Source organism: Rhagoletis pomonella, unplaced genomic scaffold (assembly GCF_013731165.1).
Source record: "Rhagoletis pomonella isolate Grant_MI unplaced genomic scaffold, Rhpom_1.0 Rhpom_scaffold_00007, whole genome shotgun sequence".
Taxonomy (NCBI): Eukaryota; Metazoa; Arthropoda; class Insecta; order Diptera; family Tephritidae; genus Rhagoletis; species Rhagoletis pomonella.
Genome location: NW_023458561.1, coordinates 28332984 through 28354537, shown reverse-complemented (window position 1 = coordinate 28354537; position 21554 = coordinate 28332984). Strand labels below are relative to the sequence as shown.

Genomic DNA, 21554 nt, shown 5'->3' with positions numbered 1-21554 from the left:
TTTTAGAGACATGCAACTTTTGAATTGTAAAGTCGGACATATGCAAATTGCGTCACGTACGTACATACATACATACAGTATCGGTCATATCTATAGCACGCCATTTATTTATTTATTTTTAAGAATTTTCAATTAAAATTTAGTTCATTCTCGTACAAACCCCATTTATACCAAAGTTCAACAATTTGTAGAAACCTACAAAAAAGTGTAACAAATTTTCACCTAAATTTCAAACTTTTTTCTCAGAAGTGATAGAATTTTGAGTACACAGTTTTTTAGCCCCTGCAATTTAAGTCTGATAATGTGCAAATTTCAAGTGGCTACGAATTACCGTTAATTTTTTAGATTTTTTTTTGTCGCATTGGCTTCCATATAATGAATTTAATTTATTTGTATATGGAAGAAAACCGCAACATCCTTGGCGAAAAAAATTCTAAAAAATCAGCGGTAACTTTTAGCCACTTGAAACTTGCATATTATCAGACTTAAATTGATTGGGCTATAAAACTGTGTATTCAGAAAAATTTAAACACTTCCGAGAAAAAAGTTTGAAATTTAGGTCAAAATTTGTTGCACTTTTTTGTAGGGTTCTATAAGTTTTTAAACTTGGGTTTATATGAGTTTTGTTAGAGAAAAAACTGTATTTTAATTGAAAATTCTTAAAAATAAATAAATAAACATAAATGGCACACAATATCACTTTGAAATGGCGTGCTATAGATATGACCGATACTGTATGTACTAACTATGCGTGTACATTAGGGTGGTTCAAAATAAAGTAAAGTCGGAAATTCCATGCCACCCCCCTAGGATTGTTCTGTGCCGAAAAAATATACCATGTTTTTATATTTTGCAATCAAAAAATATTTAGAGGTCGCTCAAAGCGCTCAAAGTTTTCCTTGTACTTTATATGTATGAAAAAAAACTTCGTAGAAATGTCGGGAATTCTTGAAAATCTTCAGCAGAATTCCACTAATAATACATAATTGTTTATTTGAATTTTCTAATATCAACAATTTTTTATGGGCCCCCCAGTGCACCAGAGAATTTTCTTTGGGGTTTTGGGGGACCTATGTATAAAAAAGTCAAAATTAAAATTAATTATTATCGGAAGTCTCTTGAAGAGAAAAATATACCATTTCTGCGTGATAGTGCTTTTTCCCATATAAAATACAAGGACAACTTTGAGCGCTTTGTACGACTTTAAAATATTTTTTTATGCCAAATCAAAAATAAAAAAAACGTAGGTAAATGCTTTTCGGTATAAAACAATCCTAGGGCGTGAGAGCATTAAAATTTTAACTTATATTTTCACATAAATTTTGAACCACCCTAATATATGTGCTAAATGTCAATTAAAAAAAATGAAGATGTGCGTTATTTCAGTTAAGTTAATTTCACTGCTTGACTTAACATAAATCTTCGTGCACAAAGGCCGTGGGAGTTTATGTATGTATGTATATAAATCAGTTTGGAGCTTTTTGGGTTTGGTATACGATTTAGCATGGGCGATCATTCATTTGAGCGCAGAAGGAACGAGACCGATCTGATGGGTATTTGATTTGAGAACATTTTCAATTACAACATACGAAAGTATTGTTTTTGAACTCTTCAATTAATGAGTTCAATTGAATCAAGACTTGCTACCGGTTTCATGTTTTCTTATTGACCGTGATTGCTTATTGTTTGGAGCTTGTAGTAACGTTTTTTACTTTACTTAAAGCTGTGATCTTATTGTTTCTTCTGTTTGCGCTTCGTGTGAGTGCCCGTAAATTGTGTACATATCTACATACCTACATACCTACATACTTACATACAAAAGTACAGCGATGCCGTTTTGCTTAAATTTAAGCAAATTTTATTCATTTTTTCCTGCCTTTTAAAATGTTAAATTTTTGGATTAAAATATCCGTTTTGATAATTTTCCTTAAAATTTCATAGTCAGAAGAGTTACCATTTCAATCAATTTGTTAAATTTATTTTAGGAAGGCTGTCCTCCAGCACCCGTATAGAGTTCCAGGAAATGTTGCTCCCTGAGCCTTTGTTTGCCTTTACTTACTCACTTTTTATTTCTATAACCTATTTACCAAGCTTGGTAAGAAAAGCCCAAGTACGGCTTTATTTAAACAACTAATTACCTCCAAGTATTTTTCGTTTTATTAAGTCCTGTTTAATAAGTTTCTTAATTTTAACGGAATTTGGTAAATTTTTTGAACGATTTTGGTAAATCATATTTTTCGGCCGCGGAAAGACTGCATATGTATACATACATATTTATGTGCACGCATCTTCTCAATTACCTTATGTGCGATTTTGATTACTTTCACAGACATTTGTGACTTTTTCAAGAATTCTCATTTTTCCTCTTCTTATTAACAAGTGTCATTATTGGCATATACTACTTGTGCATATGTGTTACATACATAAAGTATGCACATATGGATGCACACTAGGGTGGTCCAAATTTTTTTCCATCCTCTCCCCAGAAAATTGTAAAAACTAAATATTTTTTGATCAAATAAAAATATTTCCATTCATAAATCTTCAAACAATAAAATTATGGTGTATATTTAAATTTATAATTTCACTTACTATCTTTTCATAACCGATACTCTCATACCTTCTAAATATACAAAAATTTGTTCTTTTATTTTAGAGTTAAATTTGCATCATAATTCTATTGGTGGTTTTTTTATTCGATCAAAATTTGTGTATTTTTTGCACCACCCTAATGTACACGTATGTTTATCGGTCCCTTAATATCTACGTCTTTAAACGCGCCCTAAGCATCGAGAATTATAAGTAGCTGGATTAAAACTTTGTACAAAATCAAATTTATCTAATCGGCGCATAGTGGTCTGGACGGTACAAAATACTAAAAATGAAAGTTTTCAAATTGTCACTAGGACCGAATAGAATTTCTTAGGCATGTCTAGTAAGAAGACCCCACCATTTTAGGATTTACATGAATGTAAAATTTTTGCATTTGACCCCTGTAAACGCTACGGCCCTGAACGTACCACAGATTCCTTAAAATTTCAGAGTTCGCCAGAGTCGTATCCAGCACCTTAGGTTTTGTTTTGATCTAAAGTTTTTTTTTCTAAATAATAGCGAAAATTGTGACGTTCCCCGATGGGGCATCTCTGAATGCGAATCCGAGGTCTGTTGGCCACCATCACGTCAGGTTCAAGGTCATTTGAAGGTCAAGAAGGGAAAAATTAATTAAATAAACCTTAAAATTCATATATGTGGATATATGGGGTTTTCGACTCACTGAACCCGAATCCGAGATCCGTTAACCTCAACTAGGAAAAAAAAATTATTCAATAAAATTAAAAATGAATTTTTTTGTCTTTGTTGTCGCTGAATCCGAATGTGTGTTATTCTTCAAGGTCATCTAGAGGTCATGCCAAGGTCATCTCAGGGTCAAATTCAGAAAAATTGTATTGAATTTTTCCCTACTTGACCTTCAGATGACCTCGAACCTGATGTGATGGAGGCTAACATACCTCGGATTTGTTATTAGTTAGTTAGTGAAAAACATGCATTTTTGTAAGCATAAGTAAAATGTAATTTTATTAGATTTAAAAATTGTTGAAACCATTTCTGCCAAATTTTGCCAAAAATCAATTGACGTATTTTTATCATTTAACACCTAGACTACAAACGCACAGAAAATTTTTGCCACATTTTGCCAACTTTTTTTAATATTTGAATTTAAGAGGACCCTAATTTTTACTATGTTCTATTAAAATTCAATAAATTTTTAAATTAGAAGCATCATTTAAAAATTTTTGAAACCTGTTTTCAGATTCGTAATCAGCTACCATAAAACTCCTAAATACTGCTAAAAACCCCTAGCAACAATTCCAAGAGAATTCGATAAATTTTTAAAAATTTGTCTACATTATTTATTACTTTATTATTAAACTGCCCCATAAGCTAATAGATACGAAGTGGTGTACAAATCCATCAACGCGAATCTGTTAAAATAGTTTTGTCCCGCTAGATTCGCTATTGAGACCACTGTGTGGCGCCCTGGAATATGTATGTATGTATTTTTTTTGGTGACGGATTTTTGCACTTTTTCCATATAAGCATCAGTTTATTATGAAATTAAAATGTTGAAGACCGTTCGCAGCAAAGTGCCAAAAATAAAAGCCAGTTTTCATAAAATGCACTTATTTTATAAAAAAAAAAAAACGAAAAATTAAAAAAAAAATCTTAAAAATCAACACGCATTGCCGCTTGAAACTACACTTCATGAGACTAAAATGGTATGGGCTATATAAAACTGCATACACAAAAAATGTTATAAAAATTCAGAGTATAAAGCTCGAAATTTTGATGAATTTTCCAAAATTTTGCATAAAGATTGAAACTCTTATTTAGTACATGGTTTTGGCTAAAGCTTGGACAATATTTTTATAGAAAAATAACAAAATAAAAATTTAGCTTGAAAAAATCAACACGTGAACACTTGTGTGTATGTGTATTTAATTTTAGAAAAAGTCATATTAATGTACATACATACATATGTTCAATTTCAAAAGGATTGATTTTATTAATTGCAAGAAACTGCGAAATGGCAAAAATACCATCTACATACATACCTATTTAAAATTACTACATAGTTCATCTTATCTTTACATACAAACTTATATACAGATCAGATTACAAGGTAAATGCTAAGCGAAAGCTGTGCGTGATGAAATTCGCGTAGCAAAATACATAAATATTTATGTATGTACATATGTACGTATGTACATCTCGAAATATATATATGCACATATAGCACGGTTATGTCCTAGGTTGGTCGATTAAAATATCAGTTAGTCGCCTGCAGTTTATGCGGGATAGAATGAATAAAAAAGCAAAAGAACGAACCTTTAATTTCTTTTTTTAAATATAATATAAAAAATTATTGCAAATATATATGACATGCGTTTGCAATACGAATATATAAACGAAAATGTTTGTTCCGAACGTTCAGAATGTATAACGAAATGCAGTCAACAAGCTTTATAACTAGACATACGGCAAAATTTATTACATTTATTTATTTTTTAATGTTAATTGTTGTGGGCTTTTTAAATAAAATTAAATTCTTAAAGTTAAAACCAACTGTGCTATAATGAAATAAATAACGCGAAATAAAATAAAACAAAAGATGAAATAAAAAATCTAAGTAAAAAACAAATAATTTTTAAACAAAAAATTATTCAATTTTCATTAAGAGTACCGGATCTATACTAAATTAGTACCACCTCTCCGTAAAAAAAATATAGAAATCGACGAATATTCCGTCGAACTGTTAACCTCCCCCTTTTTGGAAAACGGTTAATAAATATATAATAAACAAAATTTGCTTGCAACCGCTCGCACCGAGCATCGAACCTGGATCCTACGAAATTTTAGTACGCAGCTACCACCATTCGCCTTCCGGCTGGCGGTTTTGGTCAGTGTTGTCACCGAAAATTCCACTGCTCTGCATTAATTTTAAGATTAAGATTAGCTGCAGGACTTAATCCGGATCAACTGCAGTTAATTTCCGAGTTAATTCCGAATTAACGAGTTGATCCAAATCAACGCTGCCGTCTGTCTATGCTTTTACTATACATGCAGATACTTTTCCAGTGAAAATTATCCACTAAAAATATTTGTGGATTAAAAAAAACGCAATACTTTTTTTTATCCATCTCAGCTAAGGTTTCATCCATATAATTGGCGTTTTCAGATTAGCTGCATATTTTGACTGATTACACAGTATCTTGAAGATTTTTTGGTGCTGAATGCAAATATGATCACAGAAGTGCTCTAGCATGTGAAATATCTCAACCTCTAAGTGCCAAAAACACGGTTTTTGGCGATATTTGAGGTTATATTATGAAAATAACCACTATTTTTCTACTTAGGGCATCATTTAGCATTACTCTTCCCCTTGAAAATTTATTTTCTTTTGTTGCGATTCGATTTTTCTTTCTCGAGATATATATACCTGTTTTAATGAGCAGTACTTCGGTATTACTTAGTAAACACGAGTCATCATGGCATGTGTAGAGGCTGTTGTTCAATAGTTATGAAATCGAAAAGGTTTTGTGTATTGATTTATACTTGTAAACATTGTTTATTTTTTTTACTTTTGTTAAATACAAACTGTTATGAAAAAAAGTATCCTTTGATTCAAACAAATTTTGTGCTTTTGGTGTGGTAAAACGGTTTTTTCTAAGTTTTGGTGCTTTTTGAAACTCAAATGCTGGCAACACTGTTTTTCATGAATAATACAGATGCGATCATCCAATTAGCAACGAAATTCAAAATGATATTGTCGTTTAAAATATAATTCAATCTATAACAGAAACCACAATTATAAAAGTTTAAAAGCTTGCACAAATTGAAAAAAAAATTAATCAAACTTTAAAAAATTTTCATTAAAATTTTAAAATTTTTAATAAGAATATTTAGAAAATTTTTGGGTATGCAGTTTTGTAGCCCATTCAAATGTAGTATAAGAAAGTGCAAGTTTCAAGTCGTTAAAAAATTAACGTTGATTTTTTAGATTGTTTTTTGATATTTTTTTTTATATAAAAAAAAACAGCAACACCTCCACAAAAAACTTTTCTGAAAAATACCGTTATATGGGAAGTGGGCGTGGTTACGCTCCGATTTCGTCCATTTTCAATACCAACCTACTTTGGCTAAAGAGAAATCTACATGCCAAATTTTGTTGAGATATCGCAATTTTTGACGGACGGATAGACAGTCACCGCTTAATCGATTTCTCTTTTCATTCTGATCATTTATGTATACATTTGTCTATATCTATCTCGATTCGTTTTTGCTGTTACAAACAACCGTTATGTGAACAAAGTTATAATACCCTTGTGCACAAGTGCGCTCGAGAATAAAAATATAAAAGATTTACTGGGCTATGAGATGTTGCCAAATGATAGATTTTTCTTACTGATCGTTAACTGACCGGGAGGCCATCTTTTTTAATTAGACGTACATGTTTTTACTACTGATTCGCATTTTGAGAATAAAAATACGTCACTCTTGTTTGAAACTTTTTTCTCGGAAGTGCCTTTTTCAAGCACTAAATGGCCTTCGAACTTTAAGTTTGCCTTGAGAATGAACAAAAATTTAAATTTTAATATGAAAAATGTTACTCATACGCCATGTACGATTATGTACGCCATGTGTTAATATGTATTACCTAAATAGAAATTTCGTAAACATTTTCTTACATACATACATATATTTATAAATCGATTGATTTGAGGGAAAATTTGAAAATGATAGCAAAAAAAACGGCCAAATAAAAATCATCCCGATCAGCCTAGTGATTGCCGTTTAATGATAACCGCACTTGCTCAGTTAGTTGTGCGAGCTTCTGAGCTTGTCTTGCTGGGGCGGGCTTGGTCATTCTAGAACGTGACTCCACTTAAAGCGGGTGTGCCATCGTACATAATTGTACGCAATCAACGCGATATTCAGCTGCTGAATAGCGCGCGTGTGTAGGTGTGTTCTGTACACTTGTTTAGCATTTAGGAATTGACAAGTTCGCTTCAACGCATCTGCCGCGAAATTTAATTAAAAGGAAAAAAAATATTTTAATAAAACCAAACATAATAAGAAACAAACAAATGATTAAAAAATAAATAAATAGATACGAAAATAATACACACATTAATATGTAAAAAATTGCAAAATAATGCAAACAGTTGAAATAAAAAAAAATGAGTGATAGTGTTAATAAATGTAGAACATCATCTAGTTAACATGTTTAAATATCTTTTTTATTAAAAACGTATGACTTAACTAAATTTGCGCTAAATCATTTGCTTTAAAAGTGGTGCAGTTGTAGTTTATGACGACAGCGATCTGTGCATATATAGTTGTATGTATATAACTTTGTATGTTTGCATTTTTATTACTATTTAATTGATGTTTGTCAAAGTGTCCCAACAATGATAAGCATTCATATTGCGCTCGTATGCAACAAGTGGCTGATTTTTTATTTTTTTAACTATAAAGCCATCAGACTTAAGGGATATGTAAAAAATCATAAAACGACAGTTAATCTTAATTGCAGCGAATTTTTCGTTGCACACCCACGTGAAAATCTTATATAGAAGCCATATCAGCTGTGCATATGTATGTATGTAGAGGACGGTTGCATACAGCAAGATTTCGTTTTTATATTACAAAATACAGACATACATCTGCACATATGTATGTAAATAGGTACATAAATGTGTGGGTTTAAAAGTGCAATGAGTGAAATTTTTTATGAAAAAATAAATCTTGATAATTTGAAAGATCTCTGACAAATATACAGGGCCATAATGGCAACTATCTTTCGACTCACCACAGTATTTCGTAAGACAATTGTCAATTTTAGCAAATATTTTGAAAGCTCTTTACTGTCTTTCGGAAGATTAATCGAATTATCACCTTTTAAAAATTACATAAAATGAGCTATTTATAACAATAAAAACTAATAAATAAAAGGAGAAAAAAAAATTAACAAAAAAATAAAAATAAATTAAGGCAAAAATATATAATACATATTTTTAAAAATTAAAAGAAATTAAAAAAATATATGTTTTTGTTTCTTTTTAAAATAATAACAACTAAAAGTTAAGTTAGAAAAAGATGAATCAAACAATAAGAAACTAAATAGTACTTAAAAATTAAAAAAAAATATTTATATTTTTAAAGCAGAATCTTGAAATTAATTAAAAAAAAAACAAACTTTATCAAAAAATTAGAAGCAAATAAAATGCGTTTCTAAATTTAAAAATATTTTTCTTTCTTAAAGAGTAAAATCTAAAAATTAAAAGGAAAAAAATCAAATAAGATCCTAAAAATTAGATGAAGTAAAACCAAAATATTTTTCTTTATAAAATAATAAATTAGGGGAAAAAAATAAGTTTCTAAAAATTAAATTAAATTAAATTAAAAAAAATATATATTATTGTTTTAACAAGATAAAACCTAACTATTAAATTAAAAACGAAAGAAATGTAGATTAAAAAAGAAAAAAATTCCGTTGCCTGCGCTTTGTTCACTCGGTCATTGAGGCTTTTGAAGCAGTGCGAGCTAAATGATATACAAGTTCTTTTTCTAAAATAGATGAGTGGTGAATGAGAGAGCTCTTTAAAGACTTTTGTGCTAGAGTAACAAAAGTCTTTTGAACTATCGTGCCATCTGTCTTTCATTTGTCCTACAAAAGACGTTTAACTATCTTAGCCAGAATTGCGCTGATAGTTTTGTGTGGATTCCCAGGCGCTGAACGCCGTTAGGAGACTCAAATGAGTGATTTCGCAGTACCAAAAAGCTCTCTCACACAATCCGCAAAGTCTCCGGGCGAACTCCCAAATGCGTTTATGATTTTTTTATAAAACACTACTTAAATCAACCAAAGATAAACTGGACGGAGTATTTTGGGTGTGCTACGATAATAGACCGAAAAGGAAACTTACGGTTTCTCAAAACGCTCCTAATTTTTTTAATAGGTAATTTTTAAGTATCTAGGTATTTGAATTTTTATTCATCATTTATTTTTATTGAAACATTAAATTAAATAAAATGGTTCAACTTATGATTGAATAGCAATACTAGTCCAAAGGGAAAAATAATGAAATTAAAAATTAGTTAGAATTTCATAACTCATGGAACTGTTGAGTCATAGTAAAAATTTTTCTTATTATTGTAATCAGAGCTTTGGATACAAGTGATTCAGTGCGGGTTTTAGCAATTGTCTGAAGCCGTTGTTTGAAACTAATACACCAAACTAAATACATACATGCCTGCATATACATACATAAATACATATGTACACGTAGATATTGACTTGGGGAATCCGCACTCTTCGGGAAATCTACATTCAAGCAACTCACATATCCGAACATCGGTTAAATACGCTGGATTTGTCGGTGAGATGACTGTCCGTCCGACCGCTTAGTTCTGATCTTTTAGCCGGTTCTGCTGCTGTTCGCATTTCAGTCGCGGAGTGTTATTATCGTGTGTCGCACGTAACTTAAATTTTATGTGTTAAGCAAAATTTCTTAAAGCGTTTAGTTTCGGCTAGATAAATCAAATATTTTTTTTTTTGCAAACAGAATTAAATATAAATATAAATTTGGTTTCATTCAACTCAATCAGTGTTGTAGTTGGTGGCTCATTAATTAAGGAAGTGAAGACAACGAGGCAAAGCGAAATAAACGTAAAAGTAAAAGTAACAATACAAAAATCACTAAACAAAAAAAACAGCTAAAACCAGCAAAAATTTGCCGATAATAGCTACAACAACTGTTAAGCTATTAATCAAATTTAATAAAGGAAACAACAACAACAACAGCTAACATTTGCAAAGATGTCAATGTACGCCAAACAAAATCGAAAATCTATTTTTAATTTAATCATGGGTGAGTATCTGATTTTAAAATTGCAAATGCTCACAGATTATTTATTATCAACTATAATTACATATTATGGTGATTACGTTTCTTCCAAAAAAATGTTGCCCTTCCCCGGTGCAAAATGTGTTTGATGTGTTACACTCAACCCTGAAAAAATGCATGTTTTTGCCTTCATAATATTGTCGTTTTAAATCTGATCGTATTTGATTTTTAGGGCAACTATCTCCCCTGCCAAAGTTCCACAGGGCAGAGAATGTGCCTTCTTTGCCTAATAAGAGTATGACATTTTAAGAAACGAACACAACATTTTCTCACCCTTTGCCTTTAATTTAGAATCGAACACGAAAGAGAAAGGGGCAATCAAAAGGCGAAATTTTTTTGCTAGAAACGAAATCACCATTAGTTAAGCTCATACTCAAATTTGCACTTGCATGTAAAATCCCTTTAATCTTTGTAGCTACCTGGTTTCTCAACTGAAAAGTGTTGATACTTGGCGTCAATCAAAAAAAAAAAAACCCAACTAATTAACCATAATCAGTACTTACTTAGGGTTGGTTGTTCAATGTCTGGTTATCACTACCTCGCAGTTAAACATTAAATGAAGTACATATGTATGTATGTTGCCGCCCTGGGGCAATGGAAAGTGGAGGCGCAAACCGATTTTCGCCATTAATTAAGATAGAAAAATAGTATATACTCAAACATTTTTTTTTTTGTACGAAGCTTTTATTAATAAAAATATCAATTAGTGATATTCAGTGGCGCAAACTGATGGTCGGCAAAAATTTATATCCGCAGAATCTTTATAAAAATAAATGAAATGAGATAAAATTTTCCAAAAAAAAAAGAGGACGCAGATCGATCCGTTGGTCAATTTCTTTGTTGGTTTTAATAGCAAAAATCCGCGGGAAAATCTATTTTAAACACAAAAAGTTAAACACGAATAATCGAACAGCTCGAAATTCAACTACATATGTACATATTTATAAAAACTAGAACAACATACCCAGGCAGCAAAAAAAACTTACATTTTACGAACATTATGGGCTGATTTCTCCAACTCAACTTAACTTAGTTTAGCCACTTTTTGGACTTAAGTCCAAAGTTAGCCTACGTTTTACACAGCTTATTCATGACTAAGTCAAGAAAATTGGCTTAACTAAGTTAAGTTGAGATGGAGAAACCAGCCCTATGTTTCACGAGGGATTCTCGATCGGGGAAACGGTTGAGAATGGCTCGTAAACGATAAAACAAAAACAAAATAAAAGATATTGTAGCAATTTGTCAGCACAAGAAAAAATGTCATTCTGTTGGAAATTTTTCTTGAACCACAATATTTTATAATATATAATATTCGCACACGAATGCTCTTTTGATCCGTTTACGACTTTTCGTAGGCGATCGACAATTTCAAGCGATAAAGTACTCGAAAGCGAATCGTAAACGGCTGTCATAAACGACATTTTAGCCAGTTTTTCTTCGAGAAAATATGCAGTTCCCAGTTCGTTTACGATAATTTTGCTGGCTGGGTAAAGATTTAACATTTTTATGTACAGTGGCGGGCAAATGAAAGGGTATGCGACGTTCGAACAAGTTTTGACTATTTTTTTTTTGTTTTTTAATGTTTATTATTATTTTTTAAATGAAAGTGTTGCTTACAGATATTTTGACCTTATGCCACCTACCGCCAAAAATTTGGGTGAAGTTATTATTTTTCATGTATGTGTAATATATATCTATCTATCTATACTTCTATATATACTAATTATATAAGGGGATGGCCCATTTCTTTCATTTTCATGAAATTTTGTACATGAATAACTTTCAGCAACCGCAATGTCATAGACTAGACAAAATTTACTTTTTTTTCCGGGAGTTGGACCGGCGTCCGATCTTTTCGAAAAAATCGTATTTATGGTTCGATTTGCCTAACATTTGGTGCGTAGGTACCCTTTTGTTTAGAATAATATATAGGATACTTTTTTTGGGTAGGTAGACCAGAGACCAATCTATTCGAAAAAAATGGTATTTATGGTCCGATTTGTTTAATATGGAGTGAAATACGCAGTTAGCGAAAACATAAAAAATCGTTTTTTCTATTTTTAGGCCTAATAACGAATTGCTGTATATGAAAACAAAAAAAACTTAAAAAATCTGTATTGCCAAAAAATCTATATACATAAACTTTACTTGGCTATTGTATTAATGTATAATACATTTTTTAAAATAGCGGTAAATTTTGAAATAAAACAAAATTTTTTCTCTTTTGTTATAAAAAAAAAAAACAAAAATTCTAAAAATTTTTTACCATTTTCCTAAGTTGTGCTAAGGATTTATGAAATTTTTGTTGAATGTTCATATTATATATATCAATTTTGGGAGATCGATTTATTTTTTGACGATTTCTTTCTGCATCGATTATTTTTATTTCGATTCGAATCGATTCCAAAATCAATTTTTTTTATTTTCATCTGGCATCTCTATTTTATACAAGCAAAATCCAACATAAAAAATTCCCTAACTGTATACATATAATAAAACCGTCCCGAAAAAATCTCAAACTTTAAAGTCCAAACGATAAAAACTGAAGTGTTTTTATTTACAAAAAGCCACCTGCCGTTACTCGTATTTCAAATGTAATTCTTTTATTGCTGTCTTGTGTGGTGAAATCTCCGTGTAAATTGCTTAATTTTTTTGGAGATATACCGTGGAGATACCAAATGCTTCATTTATGATAAGATAATACTTAAGTAGTTATCAAAAAAAAAATTTACAATATCAAAAAAAAATATTTTATTTAGTTTTTATATGGATTTTGGTTAAGTATTTACGTCAACATTGACTATTCAGGTAATCTTCTACCTCAAATTTTGCGGCACAAAAGCTACTTTTTACTGCGTATCGTAAGACCAATAGGAACTAATGACTAAGTGTTCAAAGCAGTGGCGGATCCAGCGGGGGGTCCATCACTGACTGACATGTAGTTTAACACCCAAAACTCCACCCCCCGCACAATCCGCCACTGATTCAGAGATAATTGATAAGGAATGGTTGAGCGTTTTATTTTACCCTATATGAGTACAGAGATTTTGGTATCTTCAGAATTTTATGTGACGTACCGTCGGAGCTCTGTTTTGCTAAAAAGAATGTTTGTCATTAAGCAAAACCGAGTGAGGAATTAAACGATATAAAAGCATAATGCCCTACATTGCATTCCAAAAGACGCACTAGAGTGCACATTTTTTACTGGGAGTGTGATGTAAGCCCATGGTTTCGCGAATATATTGATTTTTGTGTGTAAAATTTATAAAAAAAAATTTTATACATAAAATAAACAAAAGAAATATAGACAATACTGATCGAAATAAGGCGTTTCTTTTATTTCTGCCACTTGTATGTATATTTGAAATTCTTTCAACTACAAAATACATTTGTTGACTTAAATTTTTTTTGCATCGAGCATTTTTCGGCAAACCTTAAGTTAATTTATCAGATATGTACACGCTAAAGTATTATTAAATGCGTATATATTTAATTACTGTCTTTTGTTTTGTCACTTATGAACTATTTTTCACTTTAAATAAAAAAGTAGGTTTCAAACCCATTTATTTATTATTTATTTTATGGTAGGAGAGCTTCTCAGACAATATTGAAGCAATTTTTTCGATTTAAGTTGTTGAAAAGTAATGAATATCTAAATCCCGGGACTAATCCCCTGGATCCCGGGAATATGATAATGAGTTCCCAAAAATCACGGGATCGTAAAAAGCGAAAAAATTAACAGCCCTACTATGAGTGTATTTCGTGAGTGTAAAACGTTTTTTTTTCGGCACCTTGTATTCCTGTATTCCTACTTTCATTCTTGTTTCATGTATTTCTACTACTGTTCTATTTGGTGAACGATTTTTTACAAATGATGCATTGTTGTAAAGATATTAAAAATGTATATTTTCTGTCGATTTCATAGCAAAGGTAAATTTTTTAAATAAAAACAGCAAGAGCTCAAAATATACTAAACTTCGCCAGTAAGCTAATATTTCAAGTAAAAAATTCTTAATTTAAGGCCAATATATACTGATTTACTGTAACAAAACAAAATTTGGCGGTGTAGCAACACAAGCCGGCTTTTTGCTTGTCACTAAAAAAATTACACAATTGTTCTACAATGTCTCTCGCGCGCGGATTTTTAAAATTTATTTGAATTAATAAAAGTAGCATATCTTCAGTGCTTATAAGAAAATGGCCATTTCTTTGAATTCCTCATTGACAAGGAATAACAAATCTTATTCGAAGTTGTGCAAAATAATTTATTATTTTAAAAATTGCTTGAGCAATAGACTCATACATCTCATACTTATATATATATGCAAATTAGTGTGCAGCTTATTTCTATATGTGACCTGGTCTACGAAAAGGGAGCTTACGTGCGAAAAAAGTTTTCTGTGAAAAAGCTGTTAAAAGTGAAAATCATCTCATCTTCCATCCGAATCAACCAAAAAGTGAAAATTGATTTTTTGACACCTAAGCCCCCTTTCCGTAGACCAGGTCACATATAGAGATTTTTTTTTTTCAAGTTATAAAGCAGGGCTCCTCTTGGTTATGTGGGTTCGCGGGGTCATAAAAATGTATTTTTGAAATTCTTTCAAGAAAAAGTCGGATATGTGCCACACAAAAATATGTGCATACAATATTTTATACATAGTAAAAAATAAAACCAATTTAGATTTGTGGGATTCTAAGTTAATTACACGGTGCTACAAAAAAAGCCATGAAACTTATCTATTAACCGCTTATCTATTTTTCATACGATTTTAAAACCAAACCAAAGAAGATTTATAGACCTTTAAACTGATGTATAACAATATATTTTTAGACTTAGCTTAGTTTTCATCGGTTGAACTTTAATAAGCACCTCTATTCGTCTTAAATTTTTCATCTTTGACCGTCGCTAATTTCAAAAATTTCTTAGAAAATTGTCAAATATGTAGTATTTACCTAAAATAACATTTATTTTCAAATTTTCGAAGTTAAGCAATTTAAACAAAAATACGGGTCTGCAAACCAAGCTTGACAAAGGATGACGGGAATTCGTTCCAAAATAAATCATCACAAAATATTATTATTGCAGCTGACCGACTTCTCGCTAAATTTCAACAGACTGGTAAGAGCGGTCTCCGCAGACTTGACCTTTGGTTAGGCATATTGATCATTAGATAGCAATGATCATCGCTCATTTTCTCTAGGGATTTGAGTACGTAATCTTCTTGATTAAAAGTTTCGAAACTATGACGGGGGGTTTTACAATCTTTCTTCTTTTGTTTAGGTATCGAACCGATCTAATGCGCATTAAATAGAGAATCCTACGAAACTCAATTCACTTATATTACATGCTATGCAGTGCAAAGTATGCATAACTGAGCTATAATACATACATATGTATGTATGTATGTACTTCAATTTACATTTTTTTTCATCATCTTTCACCATGCATTATTGTCTAAGTCATTTCTGATCATTCTATTTACGTGTCACTTGGGCATTCAGTGAACCAAAAGCCAATGTAAACAATCGAAAATGGTGTGACAGTGAATGAAATGCTAAAATGAAAATTATAAACTTTATTATGCCGATACCTTTGTTTGCGGCAAATGTTTACACACACACATAAATACGCCAAAATAAAATCCAAATGATAATAAGAAGTAGAGACGTGCAAATAAGGAGTGCAATGCATTGGCGAGTACGGAGCTAAAAGGGTTGCGCTCTTTTGATAGCAAACAGTTCAATATTTTTGTTTGGATTTTTACATACATATTTATAGATATATGTAAATATATAGATACATACTAGACCGGGGCGGCCGCCATACCAAAGAAAAATTTCTGCAATTAGCCACCATAGTTTTAAAGATATGTGCATAACTTCGAGAGGATTTTCAAGCTGTGATATATCGTTGGTAGTGTACTACATATATTCAATGGCTACAAAGCTCTCTAAGATCATACACAATTTATCATTTATTTCAAAAGTGGGCTACATACTAATTAAAATTGAATTGAGCGAATTTTTTATAGTCCCCGGGTAAACGATCAAAAAATTATGGTTAGATAACACTGTTCGACAAATTGATGGCCAAGTTGTGGCAGGTGAGATACTCCTTTGCGCGATGGCGTCAAATAAATTCATCACAACCCCGACAGGGTACCACCCTTGGGTGGCAACAGTTTTGGTCAACGATCAAATTATGCTCGAATATTTGTTTTAAATGAGTTCGGAGCTAAAGAACTTGATTTTATATTAGTAGCGATATGGATCTACAAATATGGTTCACTGTGCACTAGATCGTATCATCTTACAAGCAAGAAAACAAAGTTCACCATACCCCCTGATTGTAAAATATTTTTGCAAACTATTTCGAAACAAAGATTTTTTTTGGCCAAACCAAGAGGTCGGTCGTCTTTTCATATTTTTCGGTGACTTCTACATTCGCCACGATTTTTTTTTTTATAAACAGTTCTACAGAAATAATGAAAATACTTGCTTAGCAAAGATTTCATGATTTTTTGCTGAGCTATAATTTACTGACATTAGGGTGGTAGGAACTGTGATCTCTACTTTCGACCAAAAATACTTTTATTTTCAAAATTGCCATGCAAAAATACTTTAGAATCAGGTGTGTACGGCGAACTATTTCCGTTACTGTCTAAGCAAACCGTAAGTGGATTGCACGCAAATATTTCCAAATTGGAGTTGTCTTAGAGAAAATCAGAAAAAATTGCGTATTTTCTGGCATCGCACAAACTGTTGACACTTGGTACGTAGGTAACATCATATCGTAGCAAACTACTTTGCAAAGATTACAATAAGACATAATTTAATTTTAATTTTTCATGACCCAGCTTAATGCATTCGCGTATAGTGCTACTATTTAGCAAAGTATTCCATTAAGCCGGCTATCAAACGCGCATTTTCAGTATGTAAATACGTATATTTTGTCTGACTTCATAATTGAAAGTGCAAAATGTTTATTTGGCATATATCGAGTTATCTTCTGTCCACACGATTATATCCACAACAGTTCTGTTTATTTAATTTTATTTTCGAGTTCACTTAAAGCTCGAGAGTCAGCTGTTATTACCTATGTGTTGCTAATTAGATATTTTAACAACTCATAAATATTTTCTTACTCGTTGTGATTACTTAAATAATCAAATAAAATTAAATGGAGCAGGTACCTAGTACCTAGGTAATTGGAAATAAAGTGCCTATGAATATGTGTACATGGCGAAAATATAAATAGGGAAGAGACATTTTAGTATTCTTTGACTATTTCCCTTTTGATTATTTAATGTTTATTATTATTTTTTTTTTTATCAAAGTGTAGCAAAGTTTCACTAATATTCGTAAAAATGCAAAAAGTGCGTTCCATAATTATAGTACATCAGCCAAGCGCCATAAGTGAGAAGTTAGAAGTGCATGGTCTTATATGAATTCGCCTTGGCATGAATGGTATTTTTTCTTATAAAAAATGCATTTCACGTCAATAAAACATTCACTAAAAAACGTATACATGAAAGTATTCAAAATAGCAGCTCGGTGAGTCCAAAACGAAGACTCGATTAGTTTCTGTCAAAAATGGTTAACTTTGCACAAAACAGCGAGAGTTTGTTTCGACGAACACTTAAAAAAATTGTCTGGTTCCTTTCACAACTTTCGAAACTGTTTAATTGTACGTCTGATTTTAAGTTGATGGTCAATTTTGGTTGTTTAAACTTTCCGTATTTTAGGCTAATTTACCTAATTGTAGTTGAGTGCAAGAATAACTTTCTTCTACGTCTTAAAATTTCCACTTGCCCATTACCACGAAATATAACAGCCGCACAAATAACGATTAAGCTTTCACTTAAAGTTCATTTGTGCTACACTTATGGAATAAAAACTACTGCATCAGAACGGAGGTATCAAAATATTTTATAATGGCATTCTTTAATTGGGGCGGCATGCGTTTGTGAATAGTATGACTTAGGGATGGGTAATGGGGGGTTGAAATTCGATTTATTCCGAATTTCGAACATTGCCCAAGCTTTCGATTATTCGATTCGAATTTCGGAGGTGCAAATTCGATTTAATTCGAACTTTATCGAATTTTCAAAAAAAAATATACATATTTTACTGAAAATTTAAAAGTTTGTTTATAAGAATGATAACACAAATCAAAATTGAAACTAATTTTTTGGCAGGTATTACGTGATTTTATTTATTTTTCTTGCTTTATCATACGTACGTTTATAACTACTTATACAACAATTAATAAAAAAGTCTTACCTTTAATGGCAACGTCTTATTTGCTTTTTAAAGCGAGATCTTTAAGTAAACAAGGAACAAAATAGATATTAGGGCATGAAGAGTTCTATCGAGCCACACTTTTGGTTTTTCCATAGCTAAATGGCTGGAATTTTTGACTTATGCCAAAAAATTCACTTCACATTTGTCATCAGTGATGAAAAAGGGAATGTCAATCAGCTGATACCAAAATTTGACGACAGTCTTTGACATGCACTGCGATATCTACATTTGGCCAGTTTTTATGACGTATTTGACACCAAGTGAACAGCTGTTAGTTAAGGCAGTTTTTGATGTCAGTAATTTTGATATAATGCAAACCAAGCATTAGATAAAGTTTTATGATCATAAAACATCTGAAAACTTATTATTTTTTTGTGAATTCATTTGTATAGCTGGGATGTGTAACTATTTAAAGCAATAAATTTATTTTTATGACATTACTTATTTCACTTTTGGAGGGTGAATCAATTCCAAAGTGAATTAATGTCAACTGGCATTATTTCACTTTTGGCCTGTTTATTAATGTCATTGACATTATTGTACGTCACCACATATATGGAAGTGCAATTGTTCCATTTTCTTGTATATTTTTAATTCAATCGCTGCATCGAAAATATTGAATTTTATATATGATGCATCGGTGCAATATTTCGTTGTATCAGATCGACAAAATGTCGATGTATTTCATTGACTTGCATCCTGCATCCCTAAGGCAAAGGTGTGACACCCCATACACAATGATGCCAAATTTGGTCAGAAAGAAGATAGTTACAGAGTTGCTTTTTTTGCAAGTTAAAACGAAATTCGTTTTCTTCTAGAAAAATTCGATTTTATTCGAATTTTAGCACCACAAAGTTCGATTTAAAAAATTCGCCATGTTGGCGCTAAAATTCGACTAAAATTCGAATCTCGAAGCTCCGAATATCGAATTTACCCATCCCTAGTATGACTAGAAGAGGTGAGTTTGGATTTATACGGTATTTAACTCGGTTTTTATGGCGATGTAAGGGCAGCTTAGCTGATGTGCTAAAATTACAAAACGCAGTATACTATATACATATATATATACATCTATGTATAAACGTATGCAAATATGTATATACCACAATATATATTCATCTATACTTATATATTTCATATCGCAATTAGCGAATGTTTGTTCTTTTGTTGTTGGTGTTGCTTACAACACCGTCATTCATCATCAAATTATCATGCGATATTTAAATGTTAACCTGAAATATGACACGTTGTTGATAACTGGAAATAATACATATGTATGTGTGTGTGTATGCATTTAGTACATAGGTCTTACAATTTATAGTTAAATTTTTAAATGATTTTTTTCAAAAGAAAATCGCTATGGGCAAATTATTTTAGTAGCATTTCCTTAAAAAGCCGCTGTAAAAGTTTGTAACTTCGAGTTTCCCTTTTTTATTTACACATTGCCAGTTAGCTGAAAGGACGTCGTAATAAAAAAAAAATAATAATTAAATTAAAATGTTATTCAGAAGTTTTTTTTTTTTTGGAAATGGAACATAAACCATATATGGACTACACATAGACAGTGTTCTTCTGCTTAGAAACGATAAATTGGTTTATTTTGTAAAGGTATGTTTACATTTAAATATAATCTTAATCAAAGCTCGCTTTTTAATCACACCGTTTACACAGGCAAATCTCAGTTTATTAGCCGTGAAATTTGTTGTGCTTGTTATTCTTACATCTTAAGGAAAAGTTATGTTTCTTCTCTGTGACACTGTGATCGCTTTTTTTACTAAATTAAGCAATTTAAATATATTATAACTTAATATTTTATTAAAAATACCTTTACAAACCTCTCTTTTTCGTAAAAATAATCGATTAAACTACGTCGAAAAGTTATCGGTTTAATCTGAGATTATTTTATAATTTCGGATTAAACAGGGACGAATTTTGTATGGCTAATCTTCTTTTCTAATTGCACATTAGAGAGTTAAGCTAGAAAATGAGGATAATCTACTTATATGTAAACTTAGTATTACACGTGGTTAAGGTAGTTTTTACCGAACTTTGCAAGTATTACATCAGCTAAGTGTTCAGCGCGAAGTATGTATCTAAATAATTAATAGCTGGGCAAAATCGTTTTTCAGCCAACTGATTAGCAGGTGTTTGAAAAAGGTATGTATTTAAATTTTATAATTAGTGGTCTTTCATCGACTGTCTTTTGTTTGTTTCGTCAATACTTCTTTAACAATAATTTAATTATTCATTAATTGGTTTTTGTATTTTAAACCATGTCCCACCACCGAATGGTTACTCAGCGTAATAAAGTCCTCATTGACTTTTGTGCTTCTGGTTTTATTGACTGTAGTGAGTAACTTATTTTAACTTTCCCGCAGTTGGTTGAGCAGTCATAAATACAAGTATATATATTTTCCAGCTGGCAGGTGTAAAAGTTATAACTCCACTTAAATTTTTAGAAAAAAAGTCGTTTGTATTTTGATAAAGTATTCAAAACATATGCAATCTATTCTTTGTGTTCTATTTATAAATTGCTCTTAAGTTGTTATGTGATGCTATTATAAGTGCTGTAACTTACATCCAAGCACACATTTTTTTAATTAAACAAAATAAAAAAGTATGAAAAAATGGACTTATTATTTTTATACCTATCACAAAAATCTGGTGGATTGTATGTATGTACCTATATATGAAAATATTTTATGTTTCGGCTGATAAAATACTTTTTTGGATAGCTTCCCTTTATTACCAAAGTCAAAAGTCCGAACAATTCGAATATGT

General features: G+C 31.1%; 1 long non-coding RNA gene across 1 annotated transcript; it reads left to right on the top strand.

Annotated features, from left to right (window-relative positions):
* The first annotated feature begins 7438 nt into the window (after window positions 1–7438).
* LOC118742519 lies at window positions 7439–10346 on the top strand. The gene is made up of 2 exons (XR_004993380.1): window positions 7439–7521; window positions 10171–10346. It is a non-coding gene; the product is annotated as an uncharacterized LOC118742519 (long non-coding RNA).
* The last annotated feature ends 11208 nt before the right edge of the window (window positions 10347–21554 follow it).